The following is a 19786-nucleotide window of genomic DNA, read 5'->3' on the forward strand; positions in this document are numbered from 1 at the left end:
TGTGTGGGATCAATGAGTGGACATTACACTATGGTTATTATCACAGCAAAAGGAAAACAAAAGATTTGTAAAAGTGCATCCGCAGAGCATTAAATATGACGGTGCGATTATTTGCCTACAGGCCTCTGATATTAGTTGGAGCAGGAGTGATCTCTGCTTAGCTGAAGGTCGTACTCCCATAATAGATTCCCTTAATATTCTGTCTGTGTACAGCCGCCACTAGAGGGCGCTCAATGCATAGCAAGTTATAACAGCTTCCATTAAAGGATAAATCAGTTCCCTCTAGTAGTTATAGAATTCTCCAGAAATTTCTAGAAGGTGGTATATATCCAGGGGATGTAGCTCAGTGGTAGAGCGCATGCTTTGCATGCATGAGGCCCCAGGTTCAATCCCCGGCATCTCCATGTTTTGTAATAACTAAAAATCTTCCAAATGTTCAGAAATCTGATTAATGTGCAGGATTTCACTGGATGTAACACAAAGACCGGAATCAGCACTAAAGTAGGCATTTTTTCCTTTTGAGAATCTTATGTAGAGTAACTGTCAGACACTAGGGGGCAGTGTAATCAGCACAGTACTAGAGGAGTCAATTTATTTCCAGCGACAGCAACCATCATTGCCGATGGGAGCCCCGTGAATCTCCTGCTACCTGTCAGCCTCCCCAGCACCTCTTCTGATTTGTACAACCCCTGGCAAAAATTATGGAGTCACCGGGCTCGGAGGATGTTCATTCAGTTGTTTAATGTTGTTGAATAAAAGCAGATCACAGACATGGCACAAAACTAAAGTCATTTCAAATGGCAACTTTATGGCTTTAAGAAACACTAAAAGAAATCAAGATAAAAAATGTGGTACTCAGTAAGGGTAATTTTTTTCAGACCAAGGAGAGGGAAAAAATTATGGAATCACTAAATTCTGAGGAAAAAGTTATTGAATCATGAAAAACAAACACACAAAAGAACACTCCAATACATCACTAGTATTTTGTTGCACCACCTCTGGCTTTAATAACAGCTTGCAGTCTCTGAGGCATGGACTTAATGAGTGACAAACAGTACTCTTCATCAATCTGGCTACAACTTTCTCTGATTGCTGTTGCCAGATCAGCTTTGCAGGTTGGAGCCTTGTCATGGACCATTTTCTTCAACTTCCACCAAAGATTTTCAATTGGATTGAGATCCGGACTATTTGCAGGCCATGACATTGACCTTATGTGTCTTCTTTCAAGGAATGTTTTCACAGTTTTTGCTCTATGGCAGGATGCATTATCATCTTGAAAAATGATGTCATCATCCCCAAACATCCTTTCAATTGATGGGATAAGAAAACTGTCCAAAATATCAATGTAAACTTGGGCATTTATTGAAGATGCAATGACAGCCATCTCCCCAGTGCCTTTACCTGACATGCAGCCCCATATCATCAATGACTGTGGACATTTGCATGTTCTCTTCATGCAGTCATCTTTATAAATCTCATTGGAACGGCACCAAACAAAAGTTCCAGCATCATCACCTTGCCCAATGCAGATTCACGATTCATCACTGAATATGACTTTCATCCAGTCATCCACAGTCCATGATTGCTTTTCCTTAGCCCATTGTAACCTTGTTTTTTTCTGTTTAGGTGTTAATGATGGCTTATGTTTAGCTTTTCTGTATGTAAATCCCATTTCCTTTAGGCGGTTTCTTACAGTTCGGTCACAGACATTGACTCCAGTTTCCTCCCATTCGTTCCTCATTTGTTTTGTTGTGCATTTACTGTTTTGGAGACATATTGCTTTAAGTTTCCGGTCTTGACGCTTTGATGTCTTCCTTGGTGTACCAGTATGTTTGCCTTTAACAAATTTCCCATGTTGTTTGTATTTGCTCCAGATTTTAGATACAGCTGACTGTGAACAACCAACATCTTTTGCAACATTGCATGATGATTTACCTTCTTTCAAGAGTTTGATAATCCTCTCCTTTGTTTCAATTGACATCTCTCGTGTTGGAGCCATGATTCATGTCAGTCCACTTGGTGCAACAGCTCTCCAAGGTGTGAACACTCCTTTTTAGATGCAGACTAACGAGCAGATCTAATTTGATGCAGGTGTTCGTTTTGGAAATGAAAATTTACCTGGTGATTCCATAATTTTTTTCCTCTGCTTGGTCTGAAAGAAATTACCCTTACTGAGTACCACATTTTTAATCTTGATTTCTTTTAGTGTTTCTTAAAGCCCTAAAGTTGCCATTTGAAATGACTTTAGTTTTGTGCCATGTCTGTGACCTGCTTTTTTTCAACAACATTAAACAACTGAATGAACATCCTCTGAGCCCGGTGATTCCATAATTTTTGCCAGGGGTTGTAGCCCTGACACAATGTTTTCAAAGCTGCATGTCTGATGCCAGAGGTAGAAGGAAGGTCACAGACAGCGCTCAGTGATTGGCTGCAGCGGTGTATGTTCTCTCAAAGTTAGTAACTTACTCTCTTAACATATATAGGGGATGTAGCTCAGTGGTAGAGTGCATGCTTCTCCTGTATGAGGCCCTGGGTTCAAGCTTAGGCATTTCTAGATATTATGGAGGCTATAATTACTTTTATAAGCCAAAGATCTGTCAGACTAACCGTTGTGCGGGCTTACATTGGACCCCGATAATAATGTCATGGGGAATATTTATCATTGCTTTTGCACCCAGATATGTTGCTCAATTAGCAATATTTCATCGTCGTAAATGCTTGCACCAAAATATTCAGTCTTTTACTACATAACTTTTTCTATCTGCGCAAAGCTCGAGCCCGCACATTGGTTAGTTTGGCAGAACTTTGGAGAGACGACTGGTGAATAATATTTCTCAATATTTACAAGTTTTTCTAGTTATTTATCACAAAACATGGAGATGTCAGGGATTGAACCCAGGGTCTCATATATGCAAAGCATGCGCTCAACCACTGAGCTCCATCCCCTGTACTTGTGCCTGGACCATGTTCTAAATACAAGACACAGCACATAGTGTGTCGCCTCCTTTGTTCCTCTCCATTTATTGCCCACTTTATGGCCCCTATACCCCATACTGCCTCCTTTGTGCCCCCACACAGTATATTGCCCCCTTTGTACCCCCTTATAGTATGCTGCCCTCTCAGCGCCCCCACACAGAAATAGTGAATTTCATCACAATAAAAATACTCCTGCTCCTCCGGGACGTTGCAGGTGTAGCTGGCGGTTGGTGGCAGCACGGTGACGTCACTGCATAACACCAACCTGCGCAGGAGCGACACTGCAGAGGTCGATACATGGCTCAGCGGACTGCATCACATATGATGGGCTTAGATACATGGCTCAGCGGACTGCATCACATATGATGGGTTTAGATACACGGCTCAGCGGACTGCATCACATATGATGGGTTTAGATACACGGCTCAGCGGACTGCATCACATATGATGGGTTTAGATACATGGCTCAGCGGACTGCATCACATATGATGGGTTTAGATACATGGCTCAGCAGACTGCATCACATATGATGGGTTTAGATACATGGCTCAGCGGACTGCATCACATATGATGGGTTTAGATACACGGCTCAGCGGACTGCATCACATATGATGGGTTTAGATACACGGCTCAGCGGACTGCATCACATATGATGGGTTTAGATACATGGCTCAGCGGACTGCATCACATATGATGGGTTTAGATACATGGCTCAGCAGACTGCATCACATATGATGGGTTTAGATACATGGCTCAGCGGACTGCATCACATATGATGGGTTTAGATACATGGCTCAGCGGACTGCATCACATATGATGGGTTTAGATACATGGCTCAGTGGACTGCATCACATATGATGACCCTAGATACATGGGTCTGCACATTCAGTGAAAAGCCTCATTCCGATGTCTGTAATGCAGGGACGTCTGAATGAGGCTTTACATTGACTGAGCAGAGCTGGACACTGCGGTGACAGCAGCGGTGAGCACAGGGGGGGGCAGGCGATCACTGTGATACTGGGCTACAACCTGTTCCCACTGCTGGTAATCATCTCCACAGTCCTGCTGTCACTGCTCAGAGCAGCGCTGTGGCGGCGGGTTGTCCCAGTGGTGAGAGCAGCTCCTTGGCCTCGTATCACAGTGACAGGCTGCCCCCTCTGAGCTCACCGCTCGCAACCCTGACACTCCGCTGTCCCGCACATCCTGTCACCGCTGAGCGCTGATAGGGGGAAATTGTACCGGGATTTATAAATGCAGGTGCTGCACACACATATCTATATACAGTCATGGCTGAAAGTGTTGGCCCCTTGAAATTGTTCTAGAAAACAAAATATTTCTCCCAGAAGATTCTTACAGTTCCACATATTGTTACACACAGGTATATGTCCTTTGTGTGTATTGGAACAACAGAAATAAAGCAGAGAAAAAAAGGCAAATTGTACATAATATCACACAAAACCCCAAAAATGGGCCGGACAAAAATGAGGGTAGACAACTCTGCTTCAAGCATGTGATGATCGTTCAAACTCACCGGATTTTCAGAAATCGAATGTGCGGGAATTCACCTACGCATCTATACTAGTACCAGGTGAACAGTGTATAGTAGTATTATGTATGGTGGCATGTGTTCTCGATATGGTCGTATTATGTGGTCTCTGTATGATAGTATTATATGAGAGCTGTATGGTAGTAGTATGTGGGCTATGTATGGTAGTGTTATATGTGCTCTGTATGGTAGTATTAAGTGCGCTCTGTATGGTAGTATTATGTGGGCTCTGTATGGTAGTGTTATGTGGGCTCTGTATTGTAGTATTATGTGGGCTTTGTACTGTAGTATTATGCGGGCTTTGTATTGTAGTATTATGCAGGCTTTGTATTGTAGTTTTATGCGGGCTCTGTATTTTAGTATTATGTGAGCTTTGTATTTTAGTATTATGTGAGATTTGTATTGTAGTATTATGCGGGCTCTGTATTGTTGTATTATGTGGGCTTTGTACTGTAGTATTATGCGGGCTTTGTATTGTAGTATTATGCAGGCTTTGTATTGTAGTGAGCTTTGTATTGTAGTATGATGTGACTTTGTATTGTAGTATTATGTGAGCTTTGTATTGAAGTATTATGTGGGCTTTGTATGTTAGTATTATGTGGGCACTGTATTGTAGTATTATGTGGGCGCTGTATGGTAGTATTATACGGGTGCTCTAGTGTAGTATTATGTGTGCTCTGTATTATAATATTATGTGGGCTTTGTATTGTAGTATTATGCGGGCTCTGTATTGTAGTATTATGTGGGCTTTGTATTGTAGTATTATGTGAGCTTTGTATTGCAGTGTTATGTGAGCTCTGTATTGTAGTATTATGTGTGCTCTGTATTGTAGTATTATGCGGGCTCTGTATTGTAGTATTATGTGAGCTTTCTATTGTAGTATTATGTGGGCTTTGTATTGTAGTATTATGTGGGCTTTTTATTGTAGTATGTGAGCTTTGTATTGTAGTATTATGTGGGCTTTCTATTGTAGTATTATGTGAGCTTGGTATTGTAGTATTATGTGGGCTTTGTATTGTAGTATTATGTGGGCTTTGTATTGTAGTATTATGTGAGCTTTGTATTGTAGTATTATGTGGGCTTTGTATTGTAGTATTATGTGAGCTTTGTATTGTAGTATTATGTGAGCTTTGTATTGTAGTATTATGTGAGCTTTGTATTGTAGTATTATTTGAGATCTGTATTGTAGTATTATGCGGGCTTTGTATTGTAGTATTAAGTGAGCTTTGTTTTGTAGTATTATGTGAGCTTTGTATTGTAGTATTAAGTGAGCTTTGTTTTGTAGTATTATGCGGGCTTTGTATTATAGTATTATGTGAGCTTTGTATTGTAGTATTATGTAAGCTTTGTATTGTAGTATTATGTGGGCTTTGTATTGTAGTATTATGTGAGCTTTGTATTGTAGTATTAAGTGAGCTTTGTATTGTAGTATTATGTGAGCTTTGTATTGTAGTATTATGTGGGCTTTTTATTGTAGTATTATGTGGGCTTTGTATTGTAGTATTATGTGGGCTCTGTATGGTAGTATTATGCGGGCTTTGTATTGCAGTATTATGTGTGCTCTTTATGGCGGTATTCGCTGTGCATTGACATTAACCCATCATATTGTCTTCATCTGAACAGTCACAGATAGTAACATTTATAAACACGCCTCACCCATAATAGTACCAACACCACAGTGCCATAAATACTGCCGCTATAATGTTTCCTCTCCAGGGCCTGTGTCCTGTATTCCCCGATTCATCAGTTTTGCAGCTGAGATTCTTGGACTTTGTGGGTTTACACCAGTAGCCGCCGGCTCCGCCAACTTTGTAAAACATGGGTGCAGCTTAGCCGGGAGGGGACACAGCCGAGCGCAGACCACATATCACAAGTTACGGCAGAAAAGTGCCGCAAATCACAACAGAATTGTGCTACAATCCCCAGCTGGAGAGCGTTACTTGTGGCGCACGGCAGCTGTAAGAGGCAGCAAATGTACTAAAGGGGCGGTCAACTTTCAGAAAACTTTCTGCTTTACGCTGTGATAGTAAAAAAAATATTGTAAAATATTAACCATTTCACTTCCCCGTGTTCAGTGCTGAGCCTCTGCTGCGGCTCCAGATCTCTGCAGTAAATGAAGGATTATAGGGGCTGTAGCTCAGTGGTAGAGCGCATGCTTTACATGTGTGAGGCCCTGGGCTCAATCCCCAGCATCTCCATGCCTTTGGATTAAATACCTGAAATCTGATAAATGTTCAGGAATTCACCAGTAGAGATGAGCGTTGTTCAACTCGAACTGTTCGCCAATCTCAAATTCGAGCTGTTTTGGGCGGTGTTCGAGCCGGTCGGCGAACACGAACGATTTGAGAAAAATTCGGCTGTTCGAGGTTATCATAGAATCATAGAATCATAGAATGGTAGAGTTGGAAGGGACCTCCTGGGTCATCTGGTCCAACCCCCTGCTCAAAGCAGGATTCACTAGATCATCTCAGACAGATGTCTGTCCAGCCTCTGTTTGAAGACGTCCATTGAAGGGGAACTCACCACCTCTCGTGGCAGCCTGTTCCACTCATTAATCACCCTAACTGTCAAAAAGTTTTTTCTAATATCTAATCTGTGTCTCCTCCCATTTAGTTTCATCCCATTGCTTCTAGTCTTTCCTTATGTTCGATAACTGTTCGTGCACCAAAATCATAACTGGATTTTTTCTCAGTAATGATGAAAATTAATGTTAATACGCAGTTTGAGTGTACAGCGGGGCGGGGGGAGGGGCAGGGGATGGATCTCTGCAGGAACAATGAAGATCTCCATTTTTTTTCTCTTTCCCGCATTTGCAGTGGGGAGGTGCAATCTGTCAGCCTATCAGCAGCGCACACACGGAGCGAAGTGCTTTTTTCACACAAGCAAGGGCATGTGTCATTGGCAGTGTATGTCACATGTCCTTGCCCTATAAGACCAAGCCATTTTCCCCGTCGCCACCATTTTCTCACTGCTGCAGCTGCGTGTTAGACGGCACCGCTGTTGCTGTGTGCGCTATACCTTGTTAATTTCAAGCCAATTTTCTCTGAAATCTACAGATAGCTTGGGAGTAGGGAATAGTTGTGATTGCAGTCCTTTTAAGGACTAGGTTACAGCATTTCCTACGACTTTTATCAGGCAGGTCTGTGCTCTTAAATAGATAGATTGTGGGAGTAAAGACTAATTGTAATTGGAGTCCTTTTCAGGACTAGGTTACATCAGTTCCTATCAGTTTTTGCCAGGCAGGTCTGTGCCAGTGCTGTGCAAGTTTTTTTCACAGCATTTGGCTGAATCTAGCAAAGCTAATCCTTTTTGGCCTATTGCAGAGTGTGTTAGTCAGTGGAGTAGCCTATCTGTGTTGCAAGATATACCACCTGTGTATAGAATACCAATTTTTTTACTGCACCTAGTGAAGTAAAACCTTTTGGGCATAGCATCATTCTATTAGTTCATCCATACTGACCTCCATCAGGTTGCAAATTGAATATAATTTTTTGTCTGCATCTAGCTCTGAAAAAATATTTGGGCTTCTAGCAGTGTGTGGGACTCATTGTATTAGGCCATCTATACCAAGCTCCACCAGCTTTGAAATTAATAATAATTTTTAGCTGCATCTAGCCCTGAAAACAATTTTTCTTCCCAATAGTGGTATCAATAGAAATATGGGCCTGGCTAACAAAAATATACTCTTCATAACACAAAACACCAGCCTAGCGCACTGCATTAATAAGATGGCATCATCGTCTCTCCCAGTGCTAGGCCTACTACCCAGGCTAGCATTCCTGTGCCTAAAACGCAATGTATGGGTCCGCGCTAGCCACTATGCTGTGGGGTGTAAAGCTGCTGCTAACGCTTTATAACAATTCAATTGGCAGATTTTCACAGAGCTCTTCCACAACGCCCACCCATCGGGCAACAGTTGCCCACCCTCCCTATGGGATCTAGTGGCAAATAGTTGATGCCATTAATCAGAGCGTCAGTTGCCCCGTCGACGTGGCAAGCATACGGTAAGGCATGGGAAGAGTGGACACGACTAGTAGCAGGCAGACGGGTTGACCAATGTGAACAAGCCAGATCACAAGTCACCATAGAATTTCTCCACCAGCTAATGATGAGGGGCATATCAGGGGCGTCAGCGCAGCAGTGTCTGACCGGAGTAGCATTTCACTTCCAACTACTGAATTGGGGAGATGTGACAAAGGTTCATCATCAGACAATCCATAAAAGGGTGGAAAAGGGGTCAGCCAAGTCAGGAGTGTAGACGTCCCGTCCCGTGTCACTAAAACTGATTTCTCACATCATATCCCTAACACCATTAACATGACACTCACAATTCGAAGCAACACTACTGTCTCCTGTATTTGCGATCGCCTTCTTCAGGGCGCTATGCATAAGCGAATTAGTCCCTCAATCCAAAATTACCACCAGTGGAGGCTTATTACACCAGGACGTAGTCATAGCCAATAATGCAATACGTCTACGCATACACCAATCAAAAACGGTTCCAGCAGGCAGGGGCACTTGGGTACTTCTACAACCCACAAACGGTACACTGAGTCGGGTAACAATAGTAAAAACATATCTAACTATCAGATCACACAGTAATTTCTTCCTATCACACATTGATGGAACGCCACTATCAAGATACCAGTTCCAAGCTATATTTAATAAATGCATAACATCGGCAGGGAACCACCCCAAAGATTAGGGGACACACTCATTCCGCATTGGCGCGGCCACGGATGCAGCAAGAGCAGGACTGTCACAAACGGAAGTTCAGAGGATAGGGAGATGGCGATCCAAGTGTTTGGCGAGATACATAAGACCGGACTTGTTATCCTAACGTGGTTTGTTTCTTTTACAGGTGACGCTAAGCCAACAGTGTGGGTGATAGGCCACTCGTATATATATTGGGCAGAAAAAAGGGCGAAAGTCTGCCCAGGCGGGAGGAAATTAGAGTTTCACATATTTCAACTGGAGAGGTATTAGAGGCCTTCTATGGCCACAGGTACTAATGGAGGTAATCAAGGTAGGGAGAGAGGCAAGAGGTCCGGTCATCTTGGTTATACAGGCCGGGGGAAACAACCTAGGTCATCACAAGAGAGCATAACTAATAGCAATAATGAAACTAGACACTGAGCGCTTCAGAGAATTTTTCACAAAACTAGCTATAGTATGGTCAGAGATTGTGCCGATAGCGGTATGGCAAGGTGCGCGAGACATCACGGCCATCGAACGGACAAGGCGGGTAATAAATATTCGGATGGCAAAATTTAGAAGAGACAGAGGCGGTGTAGTGATACGACACCGACAACTGGAAGGAGATAAAGCAGGCCTCATACGGCCCGACGGTGTTCACTTAATGGATATTGGACTGGACATATTCCTGTCAGGACTCCAGGACGGAGTGGAACAAGCTTTAAGAGTGATGGGTGGGGGTCAGAGTCCTGCATGCGAATACGCAGGATCCTCCGTGGCCTGGAAATAGAAAGGACATGTTGGAGAGTTACACTTGTTGGCCAACTTGCCGGAGTGGAGACCCAGGGCATGCTGCAACAAGCTGAATTATTTTAGAAATAAAATGCCTTTCTAATGGAATGAGTATAAAGAGTTAATAAAGCTGTGACCCATCCTCACCCATCCAGTTGTATGAGTTACATTATTGTATTGTCAAAGAAAGGGGGGCGATAGGGGGGCTGAGCGTCTCGGTTTGGTTGGGGGTCCCCACAGTCTGCCTAGGCTAGATGCATTTAAAAATTCTTATTAGATACACAGGCGGTGCAGCTTGCTTCGCAGCTGGGCTACTACGCCCAAAGTATTGCCTAGGCTAGATGCAGTTAAAAATTCTACGCTGACTAGCAGACACTGAAGATTTGGAGCAGATCTCTGAGTAAACAGCTCTTCAGACTCAACCATCTGTGTTACCCCAAGCCATAGTGTATGTAGTTTCTTACAGTTAAAAGGGGGGGGGAGCGACCCAACCCACCTGGAATTGACGATGCCAACGTCACGTAAGACAAAGCAAGGGGACTTCAAAAAGAGTCTCCATTTTTTCCCAAAATTGTGGCACAGACACCACTTAACCCTAGAACGCATACCTGGGGCCTCGCAGGCCCGCCCTGTTAATTGTTTTCTATTTTCTGCAAGATTACTTTAGGTAGAATTTTGAAAGTCTAGGTATTCTTCATGTATATAGTTGTTTGTCATTTGAGTTTGAGTTATTCCATGTTATTTGCACACAGGCCTAAAAGGCCCCAGGTATGTGAAAGTGTAGATTTTTATGGTCATGCGTTCTAGGGTTAAGTGGCATCAATTGCCCCAGAGTTGCTTAAAACGGTTGGTGAGGTGATTTTACCAAATCCTCAAGCTTTTAGTCTCCCAAGGATGACACAGGGGTAGAAATGTCCTTGCGAATCCATGATTTGTTCATCATTATGAACGTGAGTCTGTCTACATTCTCAGTGGACAGCCGCGTGCTCTTATCTGTCAGCACACCACCAGCAGTGCTGAACACACGTTCAGACAGAACGCTGGCTGCGGGGCATGACAAGATCTCCAAGGCGTGAGTGGCGAGCTCCGGCCATTTTTCCAGATTGGAATACCAAAATGAGCAAGGGTCCAGTGACACAGTCATGGCTTCGATGTTCACTTGGAGATACTCCTGCACCATCCTCTCTAGGCATTGACTATGTGTCAGACTTCTTGTCTCCTGTGGCCTTGCAAAGGATGGTCTAAAAAAGTGGTGAAACGATTCCACAAAATTGCTGTTACCAGCAGATACTGTGTTACTGTTACGGTTTGAGTGATGAAGACTCGACGGTCCCACGGTTGGCAAGTTGGAACTGTGAGATTCACTACGTGCACCACTGGGGTTTTGTGGAAAAGCACATGTAAGATTCTGCAACAGCATCTGCAGATACTCCTGCATGCATCAATCCCTTTTTATGGCAGGAATTATTTCGGCAAATTTACTTTTGTACCGGGGATCTAAGAGTGTGGCAACCCAGTAGTCGGGATTACTTCGAATTCTGACAATCCGAGGGTCATGTTGCAGGTAGTGCAGCAAGAAGGCACTCATGTGTGTTGCGCATCCAGGAGCACCAAGTCCCTGTTGTGTTGGTGGCGAGGTAACAATCATGCTTCCTTCCTCTGTCCTCTCCCCCCAACCTCGCACAACAGAAATGTGATCAAGGTCTCCCTCATCTGATGAGTCTTCCATGCCCATCGCCAGTTCGTCCTCCACTTCTTCCTCGGCTCCTGCACCGTCCTCAACAGTTTGGCTGCTACCATGCGCCCTGGTTAATCCCTCTCCCCCACCCTCCCATGCCTGCCGCCTTGGTGCTGCCACCCGTCTGGACCTTGGAGATGTTATCCCTTCCGCATACGACTCCTCCTCTACTTCCTCCACCTCCTCTTGTCCGACCACCTGACTCTGAATTCTGTTTAATGTGTGCTTCAGCATGTAAATCACCGGAATAGTCATGCTGATAATGGCATCGTCGTCAGCACTAAACATCTTCGTCGCCATTTCAAAACTGTGCAGAAGGGTGTGTGGCGCCCCTGAGGGTTCAGTCGCCACAGAGTTACTGCATCTCACCCAGAGGTGTGGTATCTCACCCTCAGGTAAGGAAGGCGTATGGCTCGGGACCCTAACACCTGCATCCAACACCTACCCGCAGTGGGGGTAGGGCGAGATTGCTCCTAAGGGAGAGCACAGTCCCAGGTCCCTAGCTGGTGGGAGGGTCCTATGTAGTGGGTGCTTAGGGGAGCAGCTTAGGGGAGCACATGACAGGGAGAGTATAAATAGGAAGCCATCTTAGAAAGAGCAAGCCAGTCAGAGGAGGAAAAGTGACAGGAGCAGAGGCTCGGCATGAGCTCTGCTCCGGAGGCGGGCCTAGCCTGGGAGGCCCAGGACTGAAGGAGAGAAGAGAGGAGTGGGAGCAGGAAGGCTCCAGGAACCCAAGGGACCCTAGGGCTACGGGCCGTGCAGAAGGCCACCCATACTCCCGCTGCTACCAGGAGGTAGAGGTGTCAGGCCAGATAAGGGGAACCGGTCCCTCAACAAGCGGAGAAACAGCAAGGCTCAACTTGAAACCGGAGGCTGCAGCATTTCATGTACTGCAGGCCAAAGTCCACACCAGTCTCACTAAGAAGGTAGCCACATAGGACCCAGGGGACGGAACACACGTCACCCGCCAAGGCCCGAGGATACCGGATAGAAGTGTCACTGGGTGTGAGGTGCAGGGAGAAGGCCAGAGAAAGGACACACAGAAGGGGGTCCTGCTAAGTACTCTGGAGCTATCTGGGGGTGGACTGAGCCCCTCACTGAGTACGCACAGCACGACGGGGGAGATTGCTCTGGTACCTGTAATCTGGACTGCAACAACTATGAGTAAAGATCTTGGGACTGCATCACACGAACTCTGTGTTCATTACTGACTCCCTGCACTACAACCACCATCATCCACCCACACTGCCCTGAAGCTACACTCTTCCTGTGGTGAGTAATAATACCCTTGCTGCAATACCACCAGCTTCAGAGGACTGTTCCGCAGCGGCGGCCCCTTTTGCCGCACTCCACAGGTGGCGTAGTCGGACATTATAAAATCCATATATACAAATTACCCTTGGATTGACCGCCCTGGGTCACGGACCGGGTCACCGCCACAGTGACTACAACCCCCAGCGTCTACCGGCCCGGCTCAGGGTACCCCACGGCCCAGGGGACGCGTCAACTTCATAGGTCCCTGATCTGAGACCATTCCTGCTGCGTGATTTGCCCCACCTCTGGATCTCATTGGCCCAGGCTATACGTCAGAACGTATTGCACCAGGGCTTGTCGGTGCTGCCACAGTCGCTGCAACATGTGCAGAGTTGAATTCCACCGGGTAGGCACATCGCATTTCAGCCGGTGAATTGGAAGGCCCAACGACTTCTGTAGAGATGTAAGTCGTTGAGCTGCGGGATGCGAACGGCGGAAGTGAGCACACAGCGACCGTGCCCTCTGCAGAAGGCCATCTAGTCCGGGATAGTGGGCTAAAAATTTATGGACAACCAGGTTCAACACGTGAGCCATACAAGGCACGTGTGTGACATTGCCCCGGCGAAGGGCCGCACCCAGGTTTGCAGCATTGTCGCACACGGCCTTCCCTAGTTGCAGGTCCAGTGGAGACAACCATTCATGAAACTGGGTCTCCAGAGCTGACCACAACTCCTCAGCTGTGTGACTCACATTTCCCAGACATTTCAAAGTAAACACTGATGCCGTTGAGCCCTGCTGCCAGCATAGTAAGAAGGTGTGCAGGATCCCTTCTGCGCAGTTAGAAAGCAGGTGGCATTACCAGACAAGCTTTGGGTGCAGGTGGAGGACCGAGAGGAGGTTGAGGAGGCAGAAGCAGTGGAGGAACTTCGAGATAAAGAGGATTGACGCACAACTCGTGGGGACAGTAAGACTTGGACAGCAGCCCCTTGTCCTGCTGTCACCATAGTTACCCAGTGCCCAGTCAGCGACATGTAACGCCCCTGTCCATGCCTACTCGTCCAAGTGTCTGTGGTGAAATGCACCCTGTCACACACAGAGTTTCTCAAAGAAGTGGTGATGTTGTGTGCGACATGCTGGTGGAGCGCAGGCACACCTTTCTTTGAGAAGTAGTGCCGACTAGGCATCGGGTCCTGGGGCAATGCGACGGACATAAGGTCTCAAAAATCCACTGTGTCCTCCAGGCGGAAAGGCAGCATTTCTGTAGCCAACAGCTTGCAGATGGTGAAATTCAACCTCTTAGCTTTCTCATGACTAGGAGGAAATGGTCTTTTACTTTTCCACATCTGAGGGACCGAGGGCTGGCTGTTGTGCTTAGACGGGGTTGAGTAGTGTGTCCCTGGCAAACTGCTGGTCTGTGAGGAAGATGCAGGCAGACATGTTAGGTTGCCTTGATCCAAAGGTGGTGCTCTCGATGTCGGAGAGCGCTCAACACCAGCAGGTGTTTCCACTTCCCAATGAACTGACGACCTGCCAATCACACTGGCTGTTGCGGGTAAAGAGGTGGCAGGTCTGCGTCCAAAAACACGTGTGACTGCTGTCCCCCCAGTCACAGAGGATGAAGAGGCTGCGGATGCACAAGATGGGGCAGACGGTGGTTGGCCTGGCCCGCTAGGCCGCATTGTAGCACAGTGAGCTTCCCACTGCAACTTATGCTTCATATCCATGTGACGGTTCATGCATGAAGTACTCAAACTATGTATTTTTTGGCCTCTACTTAGCTTTTGGTGACAAATATTACAGATAACACGAGTTGGGTCATCCTTATCGATCTGAATAAATGCCCAGGCTATGCAAGGCTTAGAGCCCATGCGACCTGAAGAGCCACTACGACTTGTGGTCAGAGGCAGAGTTGTGGTTGAGGATGCAGTTGTTGACGTGCTTCCAGTACTCCGTCTCTGTCCAGGAAGGCGCAACCTAACCTCGTCGTCAATAGCATCTGTGACGCAAACGCTGCGCTTGGTATCACAGATCCTAGAAGAGTGCATTGATGGAATCCTCCACAAGAGGCCCCCATAAACATTCACACATCTCCACCTTCCCCCTCAGACCAGCAGAGGGAGCCCTTTAGGTATATAAATAGGGAAAGTGGAGCTAGGCAGTTCAGTTCCTCTGAAGAGTTCCTGCAGTAGAGAAGCCTAAGAGAGGTCAGTCTGCAGTGGAGCTCAGTCTAGTCTAGAGAACTCGGTTAATAGTTCAGCAGTGGAGCACGAGGCTCCTGCTAGCTAGATTCAGGAAACCCAGATAGAGCTTAAGGTGTGCCGGCGCCATAAGATCGATGAAGCGCGGCAAGCTGCCGTTAGTGTGTATAGCCTAGTGAGGGCTCGAGTAGGCCGAAGGCGAGTGGTGAGTTAGTACATAAGGGGCGGAGGAGCTTAACCAGCTCACCCCGAAGCAGTTACCGGACACCGGATCCGAGCTTACCGGGATCTCTATGACTCAGTAAGGCATAACCGGAATCCCTGGAGAACTACAAGTCCCAGGATCGCTAAGGTGCTGATACGTAACAGAGCCAGGAGATGCTTAGGCCCCGCATACTGGGAGCGTGAACTCCAAGAGAAGGCCCTACCACAAGGTTAGCCAGCGCAGGACAGAGACAAAGTTAGGCCTAGCTCCAGGCAGGTCAGAAACTTACTACGCAGAGTCAAGAAACAGGAGGCCCTACACCCGCTCATTGGGGAGGATCCTGATATGCACCCTTCACCCTACAGTGCTCCGGGATGTGCCTGAATTTCCACCAGTAAAAGGTACTGAAGTGACTACCGTGTCCGTTCCCGTTCTTGCTCTGACCCAGCTGGGTCTCGGCTGTCCTGCATTCCCCTTGCATACGCTGCCCTGAGACCTAGCTCCACCTGTGGGGAGCTATACCATCGAGCAGCCTTATCACCGGCCTCAGTGGACTGCTGCAGCACTGGTGCTTCTCACCAGATACCACAGGTGGCGTCACAAACTCTTATAAAATTAACAATTATCCACCCTTTTATAGAGTGACCCCAGGGTACAGGCCAGGGAGCCGACTACCGCGACATCCCCAAGGCCAGGCAAAGGCCGGGTACCGAGTCATCCCCATCCCCTGGGCTAGTCACTTCCTCCTCCACCTCCTCTGCTGACCTCATCGACTGGCTGACTGTGGGTTGACAGTAAGTGGGATCTCCAACCTCGTCATCATCACCCTGTGTGTTATCACACCCGTCGTCCTCAGAGCCAACCTCTTCCTGCCCTGACCGAAAAGTCAAGTTGTCGCTCCAATCAGGTATTTGAGTCTCATCATCGTCTTCATCATTGTCTCCACCAACAGGAGTTACAATTTGGGAACGAGGGTCTACATTATGCTCAGAACCTTCTTCATCTGGTCCTGGATCCGACTTATAAAGATTCTGGGCATCAGTGCAGATCATTTCCTCGTCTGGATTCACAGAAGCGCTGGAGTCGACCTCTGATTCCCAGGCTATAGTATGAGTAAACAGCTGTGCAGACTCAACCATCTGTTCTACCTCATACTCAGACGGGCAGCTGGAGATTTGGGAGCTGTGAGGAAGCAAGTGCGATTGGGGTGACACCTTTGAGGACTGGAGTATTTGTGATGTTGAAGTTGATGTGGAGGAGAGCCCACTTAAAGGAGCACTTGATATCCGTTGAAGCACCTGCTGTTTTTGTGCCTCATCTGGAATTTGTAGCGATTGGCGTGGCCGTAAGAAAGGGATCTTATCACATTGTCCGCTAAAAGAAGTAGACATTTTAGTTTGGCTGGAAGATGGTCTTTCTTCTGCAGATGTTACCCCCCCCCACCGCGGGGGGGCTCGACCCACCAGCGGACAGGCACCAGTATTGGGAGAGGGGGGCTGGCCGTCAGGGTTCACCGCGGCTCTGGCACAAACCCGGCGACACGAAGGTGGCACGGGCAGGAACGGACTGGCCGTGTCGGCTTCTCACTTTTTGGATTTTAGAAGGGCATGACATGCCTATATCTGTGTCTCCCCCTCCTTTTACTCCTCCACCTCTTTTCTTTTCGCATGACTATATGTACTTGTCACTTTTCCATGTGTTAGTTGTGTCTTCTGAGCAGTTTGTCAGCTTTTGGACACCTTTGAAGGTGTTTTCTATGTGTTTCTATGTGTTTTTGTTTGCCTGCCATTGGTTTTAACGGTGTTCGAAGGTGTTCGACGAACCGAACTCGAACACTACGGGGGTGGCTCAACACTAGTCACCGGTCGTCTGTCTGTATGTAACAAAAAACAACAGGACTCAGCACTAAATGTCAGATTTCCTTTAAAAATTGATGTAAAGTAGCTGTCAGACACTAGGGGGCAGTGTAATCAGCACAATACATGAACAGGCTGAAATTGCTGGAGACCAGAGAGGAGCCAATCGATTTACAGGATCTTGTTCCAGCAGCCGCAACAGTTATTCTGCAGCCGCTAGAGGTGAGCGCCACAAACAGCCTCCTACTTACTGGCATATTAAGTGAGCACTGTATGTATGGTGGTATTATATAGACACTTTATGGCAATAAATATGTGGGCTCTGTATTGTAGTATTATGTGAGCTCTGTATGGTAGTATTATGTGGGTGCTATATAGTAGTATTATATAGACACTTTATGGCAATATTATGTGGGTTCTGTATTGTAGTATTATGTGAGTTTGTATTGTAGTATTATGTGAGCTTTGTATTGTAGTATTATGCGAGCTTTGTATTGTAGTATTATGTGAGCTTTGTATTGTAGTATTATTTGAGATCTGTATTGTAGTATTATGCGGGCTTTATATTGTAGTATTAAGTGGGCTTTGTATTGTAGTATTATGTGGGCTTTGTTTTGTAGCATTATGTGAGCTTTGTATTGTAGTATTATGTGGGCTTTGTTTTGTAGTATTATGTGAGCTTTGTATTGTAGTATTATGTGAGCTTTGTATTGTAGTATTATGTGGGCTTTGTATTGTAGTATTATGTGGGCTCTGTATGGTAGTATTATGCGGGCTTTGTATTGCAGTATTATGTGTGCTCTTTATGGCGGTATTCGCTGTGCATTGACATTAACCCATCATATTGTCTTCATCTGAACAGTCACAGATAGTAACATTTATAAACACGCCTCACCCATAATAGTACCAACACCACAGTGCCATAAATACTGCCGCTATAATGTTTCCTCTCCAGGGCCTGTGTCCTGTATTCCCCGATTCATCAGTTTTGCGCCTGAGATTCTTTGGCTTTGTGGGTTTACACCAGTAGCCGCCGGCTCCGCCAACTTTGTAAAACATGGGTGCAGCTTAGCCGGGAGGGGACACAGCCGAGCGCAGACCACATATCACAAGTTACGGCAGAAAAGTGCCGCAAATCACAACAGAATTGTGCTACAATCCCCAGCTGGAGAGCGTTACTTGTGGCGCACGGCAGCTGTAAGAGGCAGCAAATGTACTAAAGGGGCGGTCAACTTTCAGAAAACTTTCTGCTTTACGCTGTGATAGTAAAAAAATATTGTAGAATATTAACCATTTCACTTCTCCGTGTTCAGTGCTGAGCCTCTGCTGCGGCTCCAGATCTCTGCAGTAAATGAATGATTATAGCTCAGTGGTAGAGCGCATGCTTTACATGTGTGAGGCCCTGGGTTCAATCCCCAGCATCTCCATGTTTTTTGGATTAAATACCTGAAATCTGATAAATGTTCAGGAATTCACCGGTCGTCTGTCTGTATGTAACAAAAAAAACAGGACTCAGCACTAAATGAAAGAGAGAGTTCCTTTAAAAATTGATGTAAAGTATCTGTCAGACACTAGGGGGCAGTGTAATCAGCACAATACATGAACAGGCTGAAATCGCTGGAGACCAGAGAGGAGCCAATCGATTTACAGGATCTTGTTCCAGCGGCCGCAACAGTTATTCTGCAGCCGCTAGAGGTGAGCGCCACAAACAGCCTCCTACTTACTGGCATATTAGGTGAGCACTGTATGTATGGTGGAATTATATAGACACTTTATGGCAATAAATATGTGGGCTCTGTATGGTAGTATTATATAGACACTTTATGGCAATATTATGTGGGCTCTGTATTGTAGTATTATGTGGGCTCTGTATTGTAGTATTATGTGAGTTTGTATTGTAGTATTATGTGGGATTTGTATTGTAGTATTATGTGAGCTCTGTATTGTAGTATTATGTTTTCAACCTATAATAATCCCAAATAGTAACATTTATAAACTCGCCCCCCCCCATATTAGTACCAACCCCACAGTACCATACAATACTGCCGGTATAATGTTTCCACTCCAGGGCCTGTATCTGATAAAACATGTTCCCCGGTTCATTCATTTTGCTCCTGAGATTCTTTGACTTTTTGTGGTTTTGATTGGTGCCGACCAACTCCGCCAACTTTGTAAAACCAGGTTAAGCTTAGCCAGGATGGGGCGTAGCCGCGCGCCGCTGACAAATTAATCATAATTTATGGCACAAAAGTGGTGAAAATTATAAGAGAAAAATTCTCCAGTTCCCAAATGAGGAGCATTTCTTGTGGTGGCAAAAGGCAGCTGTAAGTAAATTTATTAAAGGGGAAGTGCCCAGTGATTGGCTGCAGCGCTCTATGTTCCTGAATTTGCCCATACAGGCTATACAGGGGATGCAGCTCAGTGGTAGAGCGCATGCTTTGCATGTATGAGTCCTTGGCTTCAGTCCCTGACATCTCCGTTTATTGTGATAAATAGCTGGAAAAGCTTCCAAATATTCCGGGAACT

At 46.0% G+C, this 19786-nt stretch overlaps 3 non-coding genes across 3 annotated transcripts; all 3 read left to right on the forward strand.

Moving 5' to 3' along the window:
* Positions 1 to 332: 332 nt before the first annotated feature.
* Positions 333 to 404, forward strand: TRNAA-UGC (transfer RNA alanine (anticodon UGC)). Its single transcript has one exon. It is a non-coding gene; the product is annotated as a tRNA-Ala (tRNA).
* A 6244-nt stretch (positions 405 to 6648) lies between these two features.
* On the forward strand, positions 6649 to 6720 carry TRNAV-UAC (transfer RNA valine (anticodon UAC)). The gene has a single exon. It is a non-coding gene; the product is annotated as a tRNA-Val (tRNA).
* An 11897-nt stretch (positions 6721 to 18617) lies between these two features.
* On the forward strand, positions 18618 to 18687 carry TRNAV-UAC (transfer RNA valine (anticodon UAC)). Its single transcript has one exon. It is a non-coding gene; the product is annotated as a tRNA-Val (tRNA).
* The last annotated feature ends 1099 nt before the right edge of the window (positions 18688 to 19786 follow it).

The sequence above is a fragment of the Phyllobates terribilis genome, unplaced genomic scaffold (assembly GCF_046119375.1).
Source record: "Phyllobates terribilis strain yellow unplaced genomic scaffold, ASM4611937v1 Scaffold_3__8_contigs__length_932513732, whole genome shotgun sequence".
NCBI classification, from domain to species: domain Eukaryota; kingdom Metazoa; phylum Chordata; class Amphibia; order Anura; family Dendrobatidae; genus Phyllobates; species Phyllobates terribilis.